Genomic DNA, 8,957 nt, shown 5'->3' on the forward strand with positions numbered 1-8,957 from the left:
TGTTGTCCACTGTGAAGCTGTTTCCGGTCTCTTTCTATCGACTCATTGCATAGTGCATCTGGTAATAACGAAACATAGGGGCCCTCTAGTGGTTATATATGTGCCCTTCAACAAATTAAAATGCAGCTGCATTTCAAGCTATTGACGCACAGAGGAGCCATCTGGCTGTAAAACGAAAAACAAACCTGTTATACTGTTTTGTTTTGGGCCCTTGTGCATCATCAAATTAGAATTTAATTGTAAGGCCAAAGTCGAAATTAAAATGTGAAAACCTTACCAAATTCTGTAAACTTGGAAAATCAGATTCTAATTCAAATTACAGAACCCAAGCTTAATAAATGGCTTGTTAATAGATGTTTAATAAACATAACCCTAAACTACCAAGCAGCAAAAACTCTTGTGAAATCTTTCAATAAAGCTGCTCTAAAATATGCTGCTGACTTTTAGCTCCATGGAAGGGAAGAAAAAATGTAAACTAATATGAGAGATGCAGAGTCAAACACAAGAACATGAGGACGCAGAAATATAGCTGTGAATTATAATAAGCTACCACCAGCATATACAAACATACATGAATTCAATTAAACAAACAGTGTAATGTCTAGCAGAGCAATATCTTTATTAATCAGTCACCAAAATCTTTATTAAACAAAACATTTGTCTTTGTGGTGTATTGTAGTATTTAACATATGAAAGGTTTTACTTTAGAAACACTGAAGTCAAATTTAAGCATCAAGTCATCATATCTTGTCCAATGATCTCAAGGTGTTATTTTCTATAATGACAAACAAAAACACTTTTTTAGGCTGACCATTTGGTCATGTGCAAATCACTTAGTTTAAACAAATGTTATATATTGACTAATTGATTGACTGATTGATTGGTAAACACAACAAAACCACTTTTACATAATGCAACCAATTCAGGTCAAACCTCCCACAAAGAGAAACCAGGTTTTATAATCTATTAGATCCCAAACCCACCCCCAAAAAAATGCTTTTAAGGAAAACCCTAAAAGCTTATGTACGATATTGCAAGCTGCCCAAAATAAACCCAATCTGACCTTATCACTGGGCAGACAAGGTCCATTCCTTATTCAAACGGGTCATTTTTGAAAAAAAAGAAACTCAAAAATGCGTCTGGTATGTCCGGATTGTTCCATATTTGATAAATAATTTCAGCAGTCTGGAGACTATCAGCAGCACAGCCAGAATCCCTGACCTCTGAGCTTCAGCCTTACACTGTGTGTATGTGTGTGTGTGTGTGTGTGTGTGTGTGTGTGTGTGTGTGTGTGTGTGTGTGTGTGTGTGTGTGTATGTGCGTACACGCGTGCATGTGTATTTATGCCTGTTGAACCTATTGTCTCCCAGTCTGTTATCATTATGCAGCAGTTTCCTCTGGCTGGGGCGAGGGAAAGGGAGAGAGAGAAACAAAGAAATAGGGATACTCAATCATCAGACACTCAACAATGAAGAGTCTGTTAAATTGACAAGCTCATCCCTCCTGATGCCGAATCCAACGACTTTCAACAGATCATTTTTTATGGACTCTTTCATGTATGGCATTTCCCTGTTCTCTGCTTCTTAACATACACACACATAAGTGTATACTCCCAACCTGCTTATCTACCAAGCTGCTGCCCCAGACACCACCACAGAACACAAACAAACAGCTGATGTCATGGGCACACATGAACACTCACACAAGCTTCCCCATTTCTGGCCTGAAGTCATTCGGTTGGAATGTGATCAAAAATAGAGTGAGAGTGAAATGTGTGCTTGTAGGAGGCATTTCTTTGAAACCAAGAGAGTGACGGGGTGGGGTGGGGCAAAAGGGATATAAGTGAAGAGTGGGGTTAGAGTGAAATTGCTTAACAGTTTCACAGTCATGGGGTACACCAATCTATAGACAGTGACACACACTACCCACAATCACAGACATAAACACAAACAGACACACACTGAGTCATTGCCAGCAATCCCTTATGAAGTTCAACAGGCAGCACATATAGTGAATCCACCGGTCATACACTATGTACACACAGTACTGCAGGTGTGTGTACACTATGTAGCTTTAACCCAATGTGGACTATTGGCCCATGAAACTTATTTTTACTCTTGAAAAGCTTTTTTTTCACAAGAGTTGCAAATGTTAAATGAATTAAATACTTTTTAATTTAGGGAGTTAATAAAAACAAAAGACATCCAAAATATACTGACAGAAGAAGTACTAGGCAACACTTTTTCAAAACAAAAACATGGCACTTGTGACATTCAAGTGTAATTGTGCTGCAATTGCCAAAATGATTACAGTTTGGAGAAGCAGACTGCTTCAAATTCCACCATGACGCAAATTCAGTCTAAACAAATCATTGAACCCTACAGGGGAAAAAACACAAGTCACACACGGAAAAATGGAAAGCTTTGACTTCCTGTGCTGTAAAATGTTACTGATTTCAGGTGCAGCCACTTGCCTTTAGGTTAATTGTAGGGCATCCAACAGATGTCTGCTTTTTGGATTGCTTTTTTTTTTGTTAATCAACTGGTAAAAAGCCCCCAAAAGTCAACTTGAATTTCCCGTTAGAACACTGTCAAATGTGTGTATATCGAGGGTTAGTGAATAGGTAAGAGGCTGTGGTGATGAAGTGGGACATATCTAACTATCAACCTACATGAGGATTTGGGGGTGGAAGGGGGACAAATTTAACGTACTTAGCAGCAGTAGTGGTTGAGCATTGATAAACATTAACTGTAGTGTTTAACAAAGTGGTGAAATTAGATTGCAGTGGGTGCTTTAAATATAGAGTATGAAGTAGTGAACAGAGCATGTTTTATGTTTAACTCAAGCACCCTGCGGCTCGCCGGCTACGCTTCATTTATTCTAGGTCAGGTTCAATAAATATTTCATGGTGCAGGTCTGGTGAGAAGCTTCAATTTAGATGGTTTAATCTGGGATGGAGTCCAGACTTCTATGATTACCAAGTGATGTAACTATATTGTAAGGAGCAGCAGCAGAAAAAGTACAATAGTGAGCCCTGCAAAAATTCTCTGGAGAGAGAAAACAAGACTATAAGATTTGAGAATGCCTTCCAAACTCCATCTTTCAACTTGATGACACTTATTGAGCTTAAAATGAAGAAAGGCTGCTTCCACAACGTTTTTAATGTGATTAGCCATGGTTTTTAAATTCAAAGAGTTCAAGCTCCTGGATGGAGCTTTTGGTTTGTTTTGACTTTAGCAACCCCTGTGTATAAAGCGGTACCTTTTGTCTCGTTGCTGATCTTTCCCCAATTCATAGACGGTTATATTTTATTCTTATTTTTATTTTACAAAAAATCTCATCTTCTTCTAAGGCTTAGTTGCTTATTTAATTTCAAAAATGTTTACCTTTATTTTACCTGGAAAATATTCTCATTGAGATACAGCAAAAAATAATCTGGGTTTATTTTGTCTTGAATGTGCCAAATGTTCTTACTGTACTGTTTATGGAATATTGTATCCATTATGATGTAGATAGATCACATTAAACTTTAATTATTGTGATTTTTCATCAATGTATGTGTTTATGTCTTTATTTCAATCCCTTTCAGCATCTTTGAAATGTAGGATTCTCCTAAACATAACAAAGATTACAGTCTAGATACAAAACTTTATGTAAATGTCCTGAGACACTTAACATAAAGTAATAAGGAGGATGATGATGATGATCATGATGATGATCATGACGGTGTTAACCCTCGGCTGACTCAGCCAAGTGATTCATGGTTTAGCCAAAACATTTCTTGTCGTTTGTTCTTACATTGAGATAATCATCAGAGAAGTGACTATTGAACTGATTTGAGGATTTATAAGGACTGAGCATCTATAAAAAATAGACATAATGATAAATAGACAAGATTATGTGTTCATGTCCAATCAACCATTATTTTCTACCTTTATTTGCAAGATAACATGGTGGTGAAAAGGTGACATAAAAGACAAAGAAAGAGACGATAATGTACAAATGTTACAGCAATGACTGAATGGGAAATTAAAAATCATGCGCGTGTTGTTATGCTGCTACCTCACCATGATGGCACAATAGAGGATTACTGGAGTTTCCCTGATGAAACAATAAAGAAACTTCCAATAAGTAGTTCATAAAGTTTCCATTTAAGTAGCTGCTTTTTTTTATTTCCCAGAGAACACCGTAGTGACCTGTCTTTTACGAGAAAACTGAAGGGCATTTCCACTCTGGAATCTGTTTTCCTGCAGGAAGATGACACAGTATGACCTTTGTATTATTTGGTATGTGCATAAACAGGATGGATTTTCCTCCTGTATAGCTGATGAGCGTTTCCAGCAACACAGTTTTCTTAAAGGAACAGCTCCCCTAAATGAAAGAAAATGAATTGCTTTCTTCTTATGAATATTTTTTTGTTTCTTGGAATTACATTAGTCTGAAGAAATAGTCCTTATGAACATGTTGAGAACATGCGGTCTAATGGGAGCACTACTTCTGGAAAGTAATGTTGCTGTTCTTTCAGTATCATCATAAATGTTAAAGCAGTTTAAAAAAATTGAACAGTCCTTATTTTCAGTCCTTTGAAAGATACATAACTCAGAAGCTGGACTAATAACAAGCTTTATATTTCCATATTCTTGATCAGTTCTTTTTTCAGCTGAGCTCATAACTAATTTTAACACCAGTACTAAAAAAGAATACCAAAACGTCTACGTGAAATGCAAGGACACAGGCATGCGCTCCGGAATGTATTTTGAGTGATGGGTGCTGGACAGTACAAATGCAGACGCTATGTGCACGCGCCTACACTCCTTCAACACGTCAAGTTACTGTCAATACTCCTTAAAACGAGATGAGCAAAGCGCACTGCATACAAAACAACATTTTCCGATCTGTGGCAGTTTTCACAAACACTGTACATACAAGTCATATCATTCGAGTTTGAGCACTTTTCACAAACAAAAATCACATTTTTTTTTTTTTTTTTTATAGTTCTTGCCGTTTTTAACAAATACAACCGCTGCAAACTATTTATTGAACAAACGGTTATTCTGTCAGTTACAAGATCCATTCACATTATTCACACACACTATTTATGATTATTTGAAGGTTGTTACGTTTGTTTTATCGAGCCAATATTAAATTAGGCTATGCATTTATAGCCCAAAGTAATAACTATATCAGTAGTAGCTAACATGTCTAAATCGTGGAATAGATGTGTGTTAAAGGCATGATGACCAACCTCTCCAAAATACCCTGAAAGAAGTGAAGCATTTATTTTGGGTGGGTGAATGGCAGGTGCATTGTTGGGAGACACTGTGGAGCAACCCAGCGTCCTCTCTCTCAGTTTTCGTTTTGTTTTTGGGACTTTCAATGTAGAAAAACTCTGTGAAATTTATTTGCTTCTACTGCTGAATGTCTCCCCAAGATAGGCTGACTCGCAGTCGACCCTGTTGCACTTTGGTGCGATGATGTAAGAACAATAAGGTGATGCTGATGTGATGCTGTTTTCAGGTCTGAGCAATGGATCATTTTCACACATATTTATCCATATTTTTTTTTTCAGGCACTGTATAATATGTAATTATAAGAGTAAAAAACAAATGCTCAGAGTGTAGTTATTTTAAGATAGTTAACTTTTTACACATTGCGTGTGTTCCTCCTATCAATGACAGGGGGTGCTGCAGAATTCAGCACCCATTGGACACGGGGATGAAATAGAATATGGGTCAAATGCAGGACTCAACACCATGACATCAGCAGCAGCAGCATGGCACACTTTTTAATCTTCTGACACTCACAGCATGGTCAGGCTTAAACTCTCCTGAGAACAGTATGACATCAGCATACTAATCCACTGCAAGCCTTACAGGACTATGACCTCACTGCAATGATGTCATCAAGATGAGTCATTTGTGCAAGTGAGTTAGGGTTAGGAGGAGATACATTATGGTAACACTCGGACTACACCTGTGGCAATTCACAACACCAAAGAGACGGCGTGTTCTGATAATTCCTTGTCTTTTAGGGATGGGACTTGTTTTTGTACTGCTGTTTTTTTTTCTCCCAGTTTTACTATTATAACGCTACTGAGAGTTTTTAGCTCAAACATCCTGAAAATAATTATTGCGCCTCTCTATGACCTACCAACACCACCAAGACAATCAGGGAGTAGATTCACTTGGACAGGATCAACAAAGAGACAAGATGATGCCTAGAGTAACCTTAAGTTTCAGGTGGTTAGAAAAAAACCTCCACATTAGAGTTTTCATTGCTTTGTCTACGATAACACGTATAACACTTTAATTCTATAACAAAATAATAATATTTCAGCCAAAACAAAAAATGCCTCTCTCTCTCTCTCTATCTGTGTTTGTGTGTGTGTGTGTGTGTGTGTGTGTGTGTGTGTGTGTATATATGTGTGTGTGTGCATGTGCGTGGGTATGTATTTGTGTGGTGTGTATGGTACAGAGGCCAGTAAGTCTTGTTACATATTGTCACTTATTAACTTAAACCTCCCTGCAGTCTCGCCAGTAGGGAATTCTTTATGTGTTACATCACAGGTAGTGGACACACACGTACACTCCCCACCCCCCCCCCCCCCCCCCCCCCCCCCCCCACACACACACACACAGGGAGTTTCGGGCAGCCGGCGGAAAAACTCCTTAAAAGGAGATGTTTGTTGTTTTTCATGCCGGTCAGATTCGTCCACTTCCTCAAATTGTCCCTAAGATAGATCAGCAGGTTAGTGTCAGATGATTTTTTAATCACAAATCCTCTTACTGTAAGAAGAATTTGCTTCAGGACCTCTTTCTAAGTTAGTGAGTGTCATTGCTTTGTCCAAGTTTGACTTCTTCCACAAGCTAGCACATGCCTTCATCCTCAAGCTACACTTTCAAGAATGGTGCAGCTTAACCATTAAATTAATTACACTATTAAATGTCAACATAATTTATCATTTAACCACTACTGAGTTTAATTTGAGCAATATTTCCTCACTACTACAAAAGAATAAACTCCTACTTTGGTTTGAGTGATCAAATTGATAGTTTGTATTATAATTTAAAGAGACTTTTTAGTTAGGGTTACCTCCATTGTTTATTTGTTTTTGTTGCTGTTTGAAGGCTTATAGCGGTTTAAGTATTACTCTTTAATTGTAAGGAGTAATACATTGACAGAGTTGGTGGATTTATTATTGTTGGATGTATACATGTAATAATGTAATGTAAACACAGTTTTGCAACACATTAATCATTCTTTTCAACAACTTAGGTTAATGTAGGCTTAGGTTAAATATTGAAAGGTGACACAGCCTGAGGCAAAGTGGATTTCCATTGTTAATATTTAACTAACACTGCAGTGTTTTCTGAGCTTATTTAAAAAGAGTTTGTTACCCCGCAGCCTAAACTCCCAATGAGTTAAACTCAGACTTAGTTTACAATTTTTCTATCATATTCATGATTCCCTATCATTAATGTAAGCAAGGAAATGCCTGAATGCTAATGATAGCTGTGTTCTGATGGTGGCTAATGAAATACCTAATGTGTTTTTTTTTTTAACTTGAAATGAGTCCTGATTTCTCTCTGGATTTCCAGTTTCCATTGCCTTTGTTGTTGCTTATCAAACAGGAAGAGGTTAAATGAAAACAATTTGTCAGATTCTTGAAGATATGACGTTAGACCTGAAACGAAACTTCCCAAACTTAGCTTGACATCACAGAAAAATCTGTCTTGGTAGTGAGGAAGGAAGTCTGCAAGGTTTATACATTAGCCAAAATTAATGTAGCTGTTAAGTAATTAACATTACTGTGAGAAGATTTAAGCTGGTTAAGAAAGACATCAATGTTATTGTTGATGCCTCTTTATGACCTACAGAAGCAAACATCAATAGGATTGACAATTTGATGCCTGAAACCACTGCCAGGAGGACGGTGTCAGACAGATTGATTAGCAGCAAACTACAGAACACCCTTATTGTTCGTATTCCACAGCGATGATTCTCAATGAGTGATGCAACTGTCTGAATAAAGCAGGGGAAGATTTCAGGGTTTTAAAACACTACATGTACAGGTCCAAATGTCAAAAGAAATGAGAGGTTCTACTTTGTCCACAGTGGGCGCCAAAACCGAGACACAACTAGAATTCCTCACAGGATATCTAAGAGCATTTTCTGAACTCCCACTATGAATTCAGTTATTGGGGAATGATTTAACTAAATACTGATAACGTCTTAAATGTCTTATGTGACTTTAGACTGACCGCATGAGCAAAAAAGGTTAACAGCATTGGTGAAAGGCACACGTTTCTGTTCATCTTATCATTGGACCTGTATGAATCACTGCCGATAATGACATGCTTTGCAGTCTATAAATAGTAATAGGACTGTAAAGTGCGTAACAATGGTTACAACCACATCAATAGATGTACACACAGACAGTGATTGAGACATATTTTGGAAACAGGGGATTGTAAAACTTTCAGGTAATGAAAGGAAAATCTGACCCTGATATGTCTGATGTTTGTATGTGTGAATGTGTGTATTTCACTTAATCAGACATGCTGACTAAGTAAAACCACAGTCATAGTTAATGTGGTGCCACTTGGGGGTTTCTGGAATGCTTTGCTTAATAACTTGAATCTTTCAGAAAGTTTGGTTACTGTTCATCCCCTTCTTAAGCCGTCAACCATCTTGTCTGCTCAAAGTCCTGAAAAACGTATTTCTTTGAACATGCAAATAATTTGGGTTCACATTAAGTAGTTGTAGGGATGAATGCACACATGCAAGTGAGTGCATGCATTACTGTGGCTGGGTGTGTTTCTAGGCAGGTGTGATGCTGCACACACGTAACGAACTTTACCTGGGTACTGCAGACACCACAAACCTTTACCCCTTACCTTCTCACCACATCAGAGGGAGTCTCCCTGTGAGCTCATGTCTGGAGCTGTGCCTTCCCC

This window comes from Labrus bergylta, chromosome 1 (genome assembly GCF_963930695.1).
Source record: "Labrus bergylta chromosome 1, fLabBer1.1, whole genome shotgun sequence".
Lineage (NCBI taxonomy): Eukaryota > Metazoa > Chordata > Actinopteri > Labriformes > Labridae > Labrus > Labrus bergylta.